The sequence below is a fragment of the Eretmochelys imbricata genome, chromosome 13 (genome assembly GCF_965152235.1).
Source record: "Eretmochelys imbricata isolate rEreImb1 chromosome 13, rEreImb1.hap1, whole genome shotgun sequence".
In the NCBI taxonomy this organism is placed as follows: Eukaryota; Metazoa; Chordata; order Testudines; family Cheloniidae; genus Eretmochelys; species Eretmochelys imbricata.
This window is the reverse complement of record NC_135584.1, coordinates 35,039,895-35,055,719: the sequence shown is the minus strand read 5'-3', so window position 1 is coordinate 35,055,719 and position 15,825 is coordinate 35,039,895. Positions and strand designations below refer to the sequence as shown.

The 15,825-nt window shown below is 49.7% G+C and overlaps 1 pseudogene; it reads left to right on the top strand.

Moving 5' to 3' along the window:
• The first annotated feature begins 13,062 nt into the window (after positions 1–13,062).
• Positions 13,063–13,479, top strand: LOC144273417 (ribonuclease pseudogene; annotated as a pseudogene).
• Positions 13,480–15,825: the final 2,346 nt, after the last annotated feature.

Here is a 15,825-nt window from a genome sequence, read left to right as displayed (position 1 = left end):
ATTAGGCCTCACTGGAAATTAGGTCTAACTCCTCCTTTTCTGAGGACTTCCTAAACTTTTGTGCTCTCAAAAAGGGGGGTGAAAAACTGACAGAGGAGCGGAAGTGAACGCAACATGACTGAACGAAGGGGAAAGAGTGAGCATTATCAACATGGCTGCCACCCTGGCCACCTCCTGGGAGCACAGGATCCAGCACGACACCCCTGGGCCACCTTCATCTTAATCCCAAGAGACGTCCTGACCAGAGTGGGCCAGAGAGAGACCCAGGTGACATGGCCCCCTCCACTGGTTCCAGCTAAATTCTGGGGTGGGGAGTTTGCCTCCCCACTGCTCCGTGTGTCCTTTTTCCTTCCCAACATATTTTTACTCTTATCGACCTTTTTCTTTCCATCTAATAAGTATTTGGTTTAGCCTGCCAAGACTGAATATTTCACAGCACAGCTGTAAGGCTGTGATCAAAGAGGCCCTTAAAAGCAGTGCCCTGAACACCTCAGAGCGGTTGGTAAGATCGTAAACCAGGCCTGGATTTTTCCAGCAGAGGCTGCAAGGGAGAGTCACACCGGAGACAGGTACTGCATTTTCTCTCTTTGCCATTCTTCTCTTTCCCTTTTGTGTGTGTGTCTGTCGTGTTTTGTCTTCTGGGAAACAGGACTGCACTGTAAATACAACAGCAACAACAGCTCCAGCCCATCTCAGATAAAAGCTTCTCTTTGTCCGCTGGGACAGTTATTACCATCTTTAATACTATTTATGGGACTGTCACACAGAATGGTTTCCTTCAGAAACCTCTCCCAACCACAGGGAAAGGGAACAAGGGAAGCAGTTAAAATAAAAGCCTTAACACTTGACAGTTCAAATGCTTGATCTGCTTTTCCTGCTTTTCAGTATCTTTAATGAAAAGTGGAAAGGATTGTTAACAGTGTGTTTGCCATGGGACTGAGCAGGCCAAGGGCTCTGGATACCAAACCCCGAACCTTGTTTAACACTGTTTAATCTTGGACAGTGACAGGGTCACAGTCACACCATTAACTCTCTGGGTCTATATATTCCAACTAAATTACTGCCACAGAGCCCACGGCTGAGACAGCAGAGGCTGCAGCTCAGGACTGTGGGACACCGGCAGAGCTAGGAGTTTCCAGGCTAGAACTGGATTAGGAAGGGGTCCGGACTCAAGGTCCATCTGCACAGCAAATGAAGGTGTGATTATAGCACAGGTGGGCGTTCCTACCCTGGCTTTAATCTAGCTAGCCTGGGAAACAACAGCGGAGGGGACATGGTGGCCAGGACAGCAGCACAGGCTGGTGACCAGAATTTGTAACAGAGTCCCTGGAGGGCTGGTACTGGGGCAGCTACCCCACGGAAAAGTCTGTACCACCTGCCACACTCACCCAACCTACAACCGCATCTGTGCTTGCTGGGTAGACACACCCTTAGATGTCTTTGTGGAGTCCAGGTCTCTAGCAGGACATGTACTGTTTGTTCCTCACCCACGCCCTACCTGCTGGGCCACTGATTTTAATGGACAGATATCAGAAAATTGTCCTTACCCAATAGCTTACTGGATTTGCCCTCCCACTCCTCCTGCTTCATGTCCGGCTGGGCTCTATATTAAGTGCTCCAAGACAGGATGGAGGATATGGGTGAGTTTCAACTCAGCAGAGGCTGGGATCCATCATTCTGACAACAGCAAAGGAACAAGGACTTGGGTAAGTTGCAGGAGATTCCACCAGCTGGGAGAGAGCAGAGAACAGTGTCACATGGGGCTGCAACTGCAGGGTTTACTTCTGGGAGGCAGCATGAGCTAGTTCAACGATACTCAGACTGCAGGTCGCGAGCCACAAGTGGCTCTTTAATGTGTCTCCTGCAGCTCTTTGTAGCACATGATATTAAAACACAGTGTGATTTAACTGACATCTGGTGGTGAGGTGTGGCAAGTTGTGGAAAAGAACTTCAGGGGCCTGTCTCATTTGCATAGGCACACCCACCCTGCCTAGAATGAGAGCATAGCTGCCCAAATGGTCACTTTGGCTGCTGTGGGATCCCCAGTGTCTCTGTTATTGGGGCAGGAAGAATAAATTGTTATTACCCTGACTATGGGAATCAAGGACAGTGGAACTGTACTTGGCCTTTTGTTATGATGGAAGTCATGGGGCAGCTGGCAGAGCGGAGTTGCATGGAGAGGTGAGGCCATCAGCTTTGGACCACATAAGGTGCCCCTTAACCCCCTCCCCCCAATCTCCACCCAGGTTGGGAGGTAAAACTCTGCAGATGAACTTTCGAACTCTGGGGCTGCCCTGACCAGGGACAGAGACTTTTGGGGATCCCACAGCAGTCAAAGTGACCATTTGGGCAGCTATGCCCTCATTCTAGGCGGGGTGGGTGTGCCTATACAAATGAGATCGGCCCCTGAAGTTCTTTTCCACAACTTGCCACACCTCACCACCAGATGTCAGGGTGGAGCTTGTCCTGACTCTGCTTACATAATTATTAACCCGTCTCAGTTAATAACCAGTCAGGAGGCTTTTACTGTGTTATTAACCAATTAAATTATCAACTTGCACTAAGTTATTATTATTAACTTATTTGCTGTGAGAATTTTATATATATAAGTATATATATATATAAATATATATATAAAAATATATATATATTTTATATATATAAGTATATATATATAACAGTATAACAGGCAGTATTTAATCTATCTATCTCTCTATCTAAACTAAATATTTGCCTGTCACTTTGTTTAAATATGACTAGTACTATAGTAAATGAAACAATGAATTCACACTGTGTCTCATTTGGGTAATGTTGATCACTAATCTGGCTCCTCAGCTACTGAGGTCTGAGTATCACTGTTCTAGTGGTTACAGCAGGGGAGCTGGGAGTCGGACTCTTGGGTTCACTCTCCACCTCTGGGTGGAGAACAGAGGGTTAGAGGAGGCGGGAGATGATTTCAGTTGGAATCTTTGCAGCACCTGGCACAAGGGGCGGGGGGCGGGGGTCCCCCCGGTCACAGTCTGAGACACCAAACACCTGGGTTCTATCCCTGGCTCTGGGAGGGGAATGGGGAACAGTGGGTTAGAGGAGCAGGCCCCGATCTCGGTGGAGGTCAGGGCAGCACCTGGCACAATGGAGCCCCCGATGAGCCAGGTTCTGAGAAGGCCTCAGCACAATGGGGCTGGGAGAATGGGAGGGGCTCTGAGCAGAGTGGGATTGGTAGGGATATCAGGAGGGGTGGGGTGGGGCGAGGTTGAGCCCAGGAGATGCTATGGAGGAGGCAGATCCCCACTCCACACTGTCTCCATCCATCCCTCCTCTCCCTACTGCAGGTTGATCTAGTGACAGACACAGCCCTGGTTCTGAGGGGACCCCGCCCCATGCTCCTGCTGCCCCTTGTCTTGCTGGTGGCCTGCCTGGCTCTGGCTGGTGAGCAGCCATGTGTCACGCAGAACAGACTGTTCATTAGGCACCATGTGAACAATCCACGGACCCCAGCCCCCAATCCCAGAGCCTACTGCAGCATGATGATGAGGAGACGGAGAATCTATGGGAAGCTGATCAACACCTTCATCCACGCGCCCATCCGGCCCATCAACAATGTCTGCTTTGGGGGTGGGACACCCTTCCCAAGTGGCCTGTTCTGGAGCAAAGTTTCCTTCACCATCACTGTCTGCATATACAACTTGTCGACCTGCTCCTATACTGGGACATACCTTTCCTCGAGAATTCTCATCAGTTGCTGCCAGGGGCACCCTGTGTACTATGAGGAGCGGATGTTGCTTCCACTCAGGGTATAGAGGGCAGCCACAGGACCCTGCTGTTTCCCCTAAGCCCACTCTGTCACTAACACACCAGTCATGGCACCCGGCTCCTCACCAGCCTCTGAACACTGGTTAGATTGTTTAGGTGTTTCCATCCCTACGCCTAGTCTATACAATATAACCTCACCATCGATCCTCTACTGCTCCTAGTGCCCATCCCCTCTCTCTGCTTCCCCTAGTGCCCATTAAACAGTGTAGCCACCTCTTCCCCCCCCCCCGCTGCCCCCTAGGGCCCATTATACAGTATAGGTGCCCCTTCCCCGGCCCCATCCTCTGCCGCCCCTAGTCCCCATTACACAATATCACCACCCCTTACTTATTTTGTACTTCCTGCTGCCACATAGTGGCCATCTAAAAAACAGTTGTTTAAATAAGAAATATCCATCAATTTCACACTTCTGGTGTTGTGCATTGAGTCTAACAATGAGGAATCCTCATACTCATCATGGTTAAGTGTTACTGGACACTGCAATATTTTGCTCCTTTCTGGAGTTCCCTGTGCTCCTTAAAATCCATAAAGCCTGATACCTGCAAAGTGATCACTATCTGGTTGTGTTACATTGGTGACAGCACAAACATACGCCTCTGAACACTTAAGGAGTGTGCTGGAAATGGCTTGTCATATTCAAAGATTCCTGGAACAGGATGGGCACAAATATAAGTAGACAGAGAGAGATGGGTGTGTGGGGATAGATGGATGGAGAGAGAGAAATGAATGTGTCTGAGGATGGATGGAGAGAGAGAAAGCAGTTTTTGTGCTGATTGCCAGTGCAAGCCCTAGCCTGGATTCAGCTGTACCAGTAGAACCACAGTTCACACCAGTGTGTTTTAATCCTCACTATTGACAACTACTAGCCATTGTAGTATTAGCACCTTTCAAGTGGTATTCATTGCCAAAAACGGGAAAAGCCAAATTCTTGCTTTTGTGAATCACATCTTTCCTTACCTCATGTTTGGATTTCTGCAAGGCTATGGGTTGTGGGTGTTTGAATCCCTTGGTTTAATGAATCTTGTGTGTATGTCTCTGTTTTGTGGGTGTGAGACTCTTGCATGTATCCTCTTCCTCCTCATGTGTTTGTATCTTTTGTTGGGAGCATTTGTCGTTTGTGTGGTTGCGCTGTTAGCTTTTGTCAGTCAGAGCCTTGTCTGTCTCCGGGGTTGTTCTTGTGTGCGTTTGTGTGTCCTGTGAATACATCGGTACACTGCTCCAAGTGTCTCTTTCCACATACCGCCTTCCTTCCCTTGCCTAGAGCCAATGGGGGAGGAAGCCAAATCTCCAACCCAAGGCAACCTGTTCCCTCCAAAACTCCAGATCCATCTTTGGTCCCAAGAGAAAATAATTCTCTCTCTCTCTCTCCCTCTCTCTCTCAATTTGTCCTTCCCCATCTCCCTCCCCTTCTTTCATTATTAAAATTCCAAAAGCACATTTCTGCCCCTCAGAAATAGAGCAGACACCCAATGGAATCCATGGGAGTTTTTCTTCCTTCAGAGAATTGCTCTGAGCCTGCAAGGAAAAAATAACATACTGCTTAGATGTTACAATGTGCAATGTCACCCCTTGTTCCACTGACAACTGCAGTTCTGTTGCTTTGTTGTCTGAGCACTAATTGTCACACTCTGGTGCTGTGAGTGAAAGTCAGGTTGGGGCCATTTTTAATTTGTCCTGAGAGAGTTTGATCTACCAGAACCTGCCAAATCTCCTCTCTTCCTGTACTGACAGCACTGCAGCCCAAGGGGTTTGTGTGCGCAGACTGCCAACTTCAAATCACCCAACAGATTAGGATGCCCAGTTCCTCACTCATTTTCATGAGGTCCAGGTCCTTCAGGTAATTCACTGGGGACTGCAGGGCTGAGGGGCACCAGCAGAGTTATAGGGTGTGGGGGAGCTGTTTCAATAATTGGATCTACAAGTTTACCTGAATGTTAAGGTCAGCTGGAAAGAGTAAAAGTTGATGACATCTCTAGTCACATATAAATATAAATGTTGATTGGGAATGATGCAAAAGAGAGAAAGAGACCGAGATTGAATTTGTCCAAACAAACAGGCCTCCAGATATCACTCAAGCTCTGTATTAAGATCATGCCTGGTAAACAATAGATATGTGGGACCAGAAACCAGTGGATCAAAAGTACACTGGATACCAAACCCCAAAATCTTCTTTAACACTGTTGAACCTTGGACTGTGACAGGGTCACATTAATACTATTAGATGCATAAAAGTGGAAAATGCAGTGAGGATGTTTTTATACACACAGACCATGAAAAAATGGGTGTTTATCACTTCAAAAGGTTTTCTTCGCCCACCCCACTCTCCTCCTGGTAATAGCTTATCTAAAGTGATCACTCTCCTTACAATGCGTATGATAATCAAGGTGGACCATTTCCAGCACAAGTCCAGGGTTTAACAAGAACGTCTGAGGAATGGGGGGGAGGGGGGTTGGGGGGCGAAGGGGGTAGGAAAAAACAAGGGGAAATAGGTTACCTTGCATAATGACTCCCAGTCTCTATTCAAGCCTAAGTTAATTGTATCCAATTTGCAAATGAATTCCAATTCAGCAGTCTCTCGCTGGACTCTGACTGCTGAATTGGAATTCATTTGCAAATAAGGATTCTTTAAAATACAGCCAGCTCTCCTGGACTCCTTTCCCCCCTCATATTATTCTCCCAGGGGATCCTGGGCATCAGTTCCCTCAGGGAGTCAAAGTCTGCTTTTCTGAAGTCCAGGGTCCATATTCTGCTGCTCTCCTTTCTTCCCTGTGTCAGGATCCTGAACTTGACCATCTCATGGTCACTGCCTCCCAGGTTCCCATCCACTTTTGCTTCCCCTACTAATTCTTCCCGGTTTGTGAGCAGCAGGTCAAGAAGAGCTCCCCCCTAGTTGGTTCCTCCAGCACTTGCACCAGGAAATTGTCCCCTACCCTTTCCAAAAACTTCCTGGATTGTCTGTGCACCACTGTATTGCTCTCCCAGCAGATATCAGGGTGATTGAAGTCTCCCATGAGAACCAGGGCCTGAGATCTTGTAACTTCTGTTAGTTACCAGAAGAAAGCCTCGTCCACCTCATCCCCCTGGTCTGGTGGTCTATAGCAGACTCACACCACGACATCACCCTTGTTGCTCACACTTCTAAACTTAATCCAGAGACACTCAGGTTTTTCTGCAGTTTCATACTTGAGCTCTGAGCCATCATACTGCTCCCTTACATACAGTGCAACTCCCCCACCTTTTCTGCTCTGCCTGTCCTTCCTGAACAGTTTATATCCATCCATGACGGTACTCCAGTCATGAGAGTTATCCCACCAAGTCTCTGTTATTCCAATCACATCATAATTCCTTGACTGTGCCAGGACTTCCAGTTCTCCCTGCTTGTTTCCCAGGCTTCTTGCATTTGTGTACAGAAACTTGAGATAACTTGCTGTTTGTCCTGCTTTCTTAGTATGAGGCAGGAGCCCTCCCCTTTCGCGTTCTCCTGCTCGTGCTTCCTCCCGGTATCCCACGTCCCCACTTACCTCAGGGCTTTGGTCTCCTTCCCCCAGTAAACCTAGTTTAAAGCCCTCCTCACTAGGTTAGCGAGCCTGCTTGCGAAGATGCTCTTCCCTCTCTTTGTTAGGTGGAGCCCGTCTCTGCCTAGCACTCCTCCTTGGAACACCATCCCATGGTCAAAGAATCCAAAGCCTTCTCTCCGACACCACCTGCGTAGCCATTCGTTGACTTCCACGATTCGACAGTCTCTACCCAGGCCTTTTACTTCCATGGGCAGGATGGACGAGAAGACCACTTGCGCCTCAAACTCCTTTATCCTTCTTCCCTGGTCCGCAGTGATCCGCTCAAGGTCATTCTTGGCAGTATCATTGGTGCCCACGTGCAGATGCAGGAAGGGGTAGCGATCCGAGGGCTTGATGGGTCTCGGCAGTCTCTCCGTCACATCGTGAATCCTAGCTCCTGGCAAGCAGCAGACTTCTCGGTTTTCCCAGTCGGGCTGGCCGATAGATGAATCAGTCCCCCTGAGGAGAGAGTCCCCGACCATCACCACCCGCCTCCTTCTCTTGGGAGCCGTGGTCGTGGAACCCCTAACCCTAGGACAGTGCATCTCATGCCTTCCAATCGGCGGAGTCTCCTTCTGTTCCCTTCCCTCAGATGTATCATCTAATCTACTCTCCGCATTAGTACCTGTGGAGAGAACATGAAAACGGTTGCTTACCTGTATCTGCGTTACTGGTACATGGACGCTCCCCTTTCTTCTTCTGGAGGTCACATGCTGCCAAATTTCTTCACCATTATCCTCTCCCCACTGCGCAGCCTGCTCTGAATCTTCAGAACATTGTGCCCGTAGAAGCATATCCTGACAGAACCAAGTATTAGATAGGAGTAAGACAAGCTGAAATGGAAGACCTGTAGCCTGAAGCCTGCAAGACTCTAGCTTAGCTCTTTTAGGCCTTGGAGACAAGAAATGATGGCGCAAGACAATGACTGAGAAATAACCCAAGATGATGGGAAAGAGGCACTAATCGGTAAGGTTGCGAAAGAACAGCTGGAAAGATTAAAATTAAATCAGAAAATGCTGTAACAACAAATATGGTCTCTAACACCTGCCCTAACCGCAGACAAAGGTGGTCCATCAGTGTTGACAGGAACCTACCCAGCCTATAGAATTTGGCGTCCCTTGTGTTTCCAGGGGACACAAACCAATAAGAAAGAGAAGGTCTTTCATGTACATGCGCAGAGTGTAGGTATAGACAGGCTCACAGTATAAAAAGGGGTGCCCAGAGCAGGGAAACTGGGCTTCCTATGGGACACTCCAGCAGGAACCACTCTCGTATTGATGGTCAATCCATGAGAGGGCCAACAGACTCTAACACCATCTGGGAGGATGTGAGTACGCCTGTAGGTATAACTAGTTCATGATACGTATCTGTAGGAATTGTATATGCTGTGACATTTATAGCTTTGTTGGTAACTTTAATAAAATTACTGAAAGACCGATGCTCTTGTATTTGTCTGTGTTGTTTGCCTATGGTTTCATGTGTTCCTGTGAACTCTAAATCTAGAACAAACAGAAGTGACTCTGTTGAACTTGACTGTAGCTGCCAGAGCCGAACTCACTGAGATATGATTAACATTAAATAGAATAAAAGACTACAGAGCTGCTTTGAAAGGGAGGTGCTATACACTCCAAGTCTGAGGGAAAACTGCCCCCCCACCTCTGCCGCGGTAGGACGTCACCAGGAAGCAGCGCCAGAGTGGAGGGACGACATCCTCTTCTGATGGAGGGTCTGTGCAGTTTGACCCAGCGGGAGAGACCCTTTCCCTGCTGGGCATCAGAGGCCCTGACTTCAGAAGAGGATTCTGGGCCATGGGGGGCTGGCCAGTAACGGACCTAGACGTAAGTGAGGTTAATGGACTAAGATGAACTCAGCTCCCTCGCCCTCTGGGTAGAGATGCTGGGGCAAAGGCCTGTTTGTATAACACCTTTGGGTTAAATAAATTAGGTGCTGCTCAAAATACATAACAAAAGCCCACTGGAGTGGGGTTCATTCTGTGGCGTGGGCTCAGGCCGTGTCTCCGCTCTCCACGCTGGGGGTGCGAGTCCCTGCTCGTGTGCACAGACTGGGCGAGTTCTCAGCGTGCCAGAGCCGTGTAAATAGCACTGTAGCTGCAGACGCAGGGGGAGCATCCGCGGAGGCCTGGCTGAGCTGTGGCAAGTAGAAACCTGGCACCGACACAGAGACCGCATGGACCAGAGCATGACAAACCGCTGCTATAGAGAGACGGACGGAGCTAGGATCTGGTTCTCCACGCTCGCCTGGTACTGAGAATCTGCAATAACTTGGCTGCTGGCACGAGGGAGAAGGAGATAAAGCTGCTAATGTTCAGGGCGGTTTTGGAACAGGTCCCCAGCTGGTATGAATTGGCACCGCTCCAAGGCCGGATGCTAGGCCGGGTGGATAAATCACTGGCTGGCCGGTACGTATGGGGTCAGAGGGACACAGATGAATAGACACTGTTTGAATAGTGAGGCCGCCCGGGGCTGGACACGTGGCCCAGTGTGTTCAGCGCTGCAAACACAGAACAAAACGACACCAGCTGGTGTGTGTCTGTCCTCAGAGCTGGGCGCTATTTCCTCATCGGCCACCAGGTTTGAGCTTTTTGCTGTTCTCGTTCACCGAGGGTGGGACAGGAGCATCCTGCTCTGAGCTCCTCTGGGCTAGGAAAGACGAGACTAGCTTAGTTTTCCCGGGGTAGTGTCTTGTGCTGTGAGAGTCCGGACTCCTGGGTTCAATTCCTGACTCTGCACATGGGGCAAGACACTTCCCTTCTCTGTGCCTCAGTTTCACCTTCTGCACAATGGGGTTGCAGGAACATTCCCTTTTCCAGCGCAGGGCCGGAACCGCAGTCAGGGAAAGACTCCAGTTGGTTGCAGTGGGTCTGGGGTAAGGTCCATAATTTGCAAAGCCAGGAATTGTAGGCTAGAGGAGGGGAAATGGAGCTGGGACACAGGACATGTGGGTTCTGTTCCCTGTTGTGTGACCTTGGCCCTGATGCTTTGCTGCCTGTGCCTCAGTTTCCCCTCCCAACCTTTCTCTCTATGTGCACTGGAAGCTCTGCTGGGCAGGGGTTGTTTCTTCCTCTGTGACTGTGCAGTGCCCTGTACAATGGCAGCCCCTAGGGGTTCCCAAAATCCCCCTTAACCAATTCGTAGGAGATTAACAGGGTATGGCAGGTGGCTCCCTGTCCAAGGGGGGAGAGATTTCATTGCCTTGCTGTATCCCAGCGTCCCCCATCATGACTGGGTCCCATGTGCTCGGTGCTGGACAAACCCAGTGCCAGGGACAATCCTGGCAGCAGAGACCCTATAGTATAAAAGCCACCTGCAGAGAAAGGGGTGGGGATGGGGACAGAACACAGCGACCAGAGACCATGGTGATGGGTGTCACAGGTGTGTTAGAGATGGGCATTGTGGCTGCTGGGTTGAATGGGGGGTAGAGGGAGGGTGTGGAGGAATGGGAGGGGGTGTGGTTCAGGACTGAGGGGTGCTGCTAAAGCTGTTTTGGGGGTAGGGCTGGGATAGCAGGGAGCTGTGAGTTGGGATTGAGGGGCATGGGCATATCTTCGACACTTGACAGCAAATATTTACCAACCCGGTGCCTACTTTTATGGCCATTGATTGGGAGTCTCTGCTCCCCAGCTGTGTTTGCTGAGTTGCTCATTGTGTGTCTCCCGCCCTTGGGCTCCATATAAGGGCCCCAGAGTGGGAGGAGGCTCAGACACTTTCCAGATCCAGCTTCCAGACGAGCCCCAGGACAGGGTGAGTTGGCAACCCAGCTGGGGTCAGGTTCTGAGGTGTCTTCCTAGCTCTGGGGGCTCATTGGGGCTGATGGGTCACAGTAGGTGGAGGCCGTGAGCCAGAACTCCTGGGCAGAGCTGGCCAAGAACCTTTCAGCCGATAGTCATTTGTTCTCCAAACAAACGCCCTTTCAGTCGACCCAAAATGAGCTGCAAATTCCTGAGTCGGCTGAACCTGAGTGATCAAAATGTGGCAGAAATGGCCATGCAAGAAGCTCTGAGTCAAGTGGGAATTTTTCATTTTGAGGCTGGGTATTCTGACAAAAGCAGAGGAAGATGAGAGGTACAGGATGGCTGAGGAGAAAATACCGGCCCTTTATCCCCAAGGTTTGGTCACTTATCGGGGATGTGGGAGTCTCTGCCTGATGAACAGAAAGGATTTGAACTTGGATCTCTCTCTGGGTCTCTCCTCTTGCATTTGTTCTACTTGGACTCAGTAATTAGCCATTGGAGCAGGGACTTGACCTTTACTCTGATAAACGGCACAGCGTCGAGTGTAGGGTGCTTGGCGGTGGGTCATCCCCTGGCAGAACTCTGAGCTGAGCAAAACTCAAAGGTCTGGAAAGTGGGAAACGCACAGGTAAGGCTGCCCATGTAACCTTAACTAGGGCCGCTTTCAGTGCTGCCCAGCTATGCCCTGTTAACACGTGTGTGGCTGAACTTGCCTGTTGTAAATTCATTGTGCAGAAGGCCAGGTCTGCCCCAGACCCTGATTCACATAGGGGATAGAGTGGCGCTTGGAGAACCCCAGAAAGACAAGCCCCCTCCAGATTCTGGCTCACATGAAGGGGGCAGAGATGAGGGGTCAGATGCCCATAAATGTGCACTTCCCTCCCCGCCCCCAGATCCTGGGTCACATACAGAGGACAGGGAATGGAGACAGGCCTCAAACACCTCTGGGGGCCAGGGACCACCAGATCCTAGCTCACACAGTGGGGTAGAGAAAAGGCTCAGATGCTCTGAGATAAGCAAGCCCCCCAGAATCTGGTTCACATGAGGGGGCAGGGAAGGGGGAGGTCACACCCCAGTGGGAGGGGCTGGGGGCCCCACTGGTAGTGGCACATATACAGGAGGGTAATGTGTGGCTGACAGGATCTCCTTCTCCAATGCTCCCCCAGTCTCCCTATCACTCCCACGCCAAACGTTCCCCTTTTCTGTGTCCCAACCCTCCTCTTCCCTTAACCCCCATGAGCCCCTATTCAACTCCTCCTCCTCGGCAGGCAGAGGGGGGACTTGAACCCGGGTCCCACATACCCGCTAGCTCCCCAGCCCGCTGGGTGACAGGTTAAAGGGAGGCCTGACTCCAGCCCTTCAGGAAATTTTGTCCTCCTCTACTTTAATCCAAGTGCCGACATGGAAGGCAAACCTGTCCCCTTGGGGTGCAGTGGCAGGTTTGGTTTCCACCTGACATGACTTGTTTTCACCTTGTCAGCTGGTTGAAAGTTTTAACATATTTTGTTCTCCTGCTGCCCCAAACCAAAGACACATATTGAGTTGTGTGTGATGGCCCCAACACCCATTATTCATCAAGTTCTGCCTCTGGGCTCTAGCCCGGCTCTTGGAGGGAAGTGCGGTCTAGTGGTTAGAGAAGTGGGGGACTTTGGGGGTGGGGTGGGTGAGGCAAGGCTCTGGGGGGCGTAAGTTTGGAGGCAGAGTGGAGAGATAAGGAGAGGAGGCAGATTGGGAGGATAATGTGAGGGGCAAAGTTTGGGGGCAGAGTGGGGGGTATAATGGGAGAGGGAAGACTGGGAGGACTATAGGCGGGGGTGGAGCTTTGGGGGCGGAGGGGCATTTGGTGCCAGGATGCTCCACACTAGAAGCAGCTCCCCATGGTGTCTCCGTCCTGCAGGCCCTGTTCTCCCTGCTACAGACAAACCCAGGGCCGGCCCTGCCATGGCCCCAAAGTCACCCCGCCCAGCTCTCCTGCCCCTGCTCTGCCTGGCAGCTGCCTGCCTGGCACTCTCGACAGCTGACGCCCAGTATGATAAATTCCTGAAGAGACATCTCGACTTCCCCAAGTCATGGGCTGAGAACGACCAGCTGTACTGCACCACCATGATGGGGAAGCGTAGCATCCGCTGCCAGGGCAAGAACACCTTCGTCCACGCCAGCGAGGCCCAGCTGAGAGCCGTCTGCAGCTCGGGGTTGAGCCACGGGCAAGATGCCCACGACAGCCTGGGCACCTTCCGGCTGACCTTCTGCACCCGCCTACCCAAGGGTCCGTGCCTCTACCGGGGCAGCTCCACCATAGCCCGTATCCGCCTGGTCTGCCACAACGGGTCACCCGTCCAGTACGTGAGGCATATCTAGTGCCACCCTGCCCAGGCACTGTACTGTTTTAAGTGTGGATTTCCCAAAAATATTATAAAAATAATCCGCACTCCAGTGACTTACTGATTAGAAAACAGGCCATGATAGCCATGATATCAGAAGCTTTGCTCTTAGGTAAACTATTTGCAAACATGCATCTCCAAAGGAGCTAAAGCCGTCTTCAACCATATAAGTAGTAATCAAAGCTTGCACCACTGGGTGGAAACAGGAGTTAGAGAGGTCACCCATATCCTCTTGAAAACATTTTCCTAGCAGTATGTCCTTCTTTAAATTGCAGGGATACAGCCTTATACAATCGACTGAATAAAATTGCCTTTTACAGCCTTATACAATCGACTGTATAAAATCACTTCCTAAAAATCGACTTCTATAAATTCAACCTAATTTTGTAGTGTAGACATACCCTAATTAGAGCAGTTTTACTTTCAGTCAGGAATTGGTAAGGGTTTAAATGGAGGGTTATTGCTAGAAAGAGAGAAGGGAGAAAGTCCCACTTTTACAGTTTCATTTTATGGCTTCTCATTAGGATCCTTTTTGATCCCGAATACAGAGCATTTAGACATTCCTTTCAAGTCAGGACTCTCCTTAAACCGCATCCTCCTTCCTTTGTTCTCCAGATAATCTTATCCCTCTACCAGACTGCTGTCCTGGTCATTGATAAGGTCCAAGTGGTTTGTTGTCTTTTCACCCACGCGGGTTGAACACCTGCCATTCGCAGTGTATTTACAACTTGCCACTATTAATTATTGCACACGACAAACAATGCTTATCGGCCTTCGCAAAACATAGCAGAAAAGAAGAGAGTCTATACAGATAAAGCCAGACAGAAGTTATATAAGTTATGTTTTAGCATCTGTGTAAACACACTTGAGTGTCATAAAGGTGGTTTTCCAGCCAACGAGGTGCTGTCTTCCTCCCAAGTGGCTTACCCTTGGGTGGCTGCGTGGCGTGGAAGAAAGCTATCACTTCAAGTGCAATGAGCCAAACTCCTTGTCAGCACTGAGCTCTAGGGGCCTTTAGGTGCCTAAGCCCCTTTGTGAATCTAGCTCCCGGAGATGGTCCATGGGAGTTGGGCACCTCATTCCCTTAGGTCTCTTGGAATAGCTCAGCCCCTCTGAATAGCAAAAGAAGACGTAGTTATTCCTCTCTCCTGACCAGGGACGTTGCATTGATGGCACAAGTTGGGAGACTCCCCCTTGGTTCTGTCTAAGGCACGTGGCTGACTTGTGCTAAACCCGTTTTGACGAGGAGAGCTCCCCGCACTATGGGCCTGAATGAACAGACAGCAGTAGTGTCTGTTCCAAGGTCTGTTTGTTTCACAATTGACGTTGCCTGTTAGGATATAGATATTCAGGCCTGTCTGTAAAGGCCTATTACTTTAAGAATTTAGGTATATGTTTAACATTTAGCTAGTTATAAAAGTATAAAAAAAGAATGACAATCACTGTCTGCCTGTGTAAGGGCCTTCTCTCACAGTGACAGTCTGAGGCCCTGTTCTTGAGGCCTTTGGCTAAGCAGCAGAGGCAGCCATGAGCTGGGAAGCGACCGGTCACCTTCTCACATTCCAAACTAGTCACAATGAAATCAGGTGCTATTGGGCTGTAAGGAATACAATCCTGTCCTGATAATGCCTATCACCTCCAGAGAAAGATGGTTAAAGAAAACTTAGTTTGACAGCATCCTGTCTGACAAGAAATCACTTCTCAATAGTTGTGGTTGTGAAACCCTCATTTCTGTATGTTTTATCTTTATGGCCCCCACTTTTCTATTGTAAATCTGTCTGGTTCTCTAATTGTTTCTGTCTGCTGTATAATTAATTTTGCTAGGTGTAAGTTAATTTGGGTAGTGGGATATAATTGGTTAGAGAATTATGTTACAATATGTTAGGATTGGTTAGGTACATTTCAGTAAAATGATTGGTTAAGGTATAGCTGAGAATATTACTATATAAATTAGGGGCAAACAGGAAGTAAGTTGAGATTTGAAAATAAGGGAAAAAGAACTTGGATTTAAGCTTGCTGGAAGTTCACCCCAATAAACATTGAATTGTTTGCACCTTCGGACTTCAGGTGTTGTTGCTCTCTGTTCATGCGAGAAGGACCAGGGACGTGAGAGGGTGAAGGACGAAGCCCTCTAACATTACCGGCACTGGTTGCACAGCGCTGCCCGTTCCGCAGTGTTAGCTGAGCCCGGGAGTCCCTCCCACCACCCCGGGCTGTATATAACCGGTAGCTACGGGAGGACGGCGTCAGCGACGCTCTGCAGACAGCTCATCTATTATCCAAGGGGACAGGAGCTGAGGAAGCAGGACTTTGGCCAGGAGGA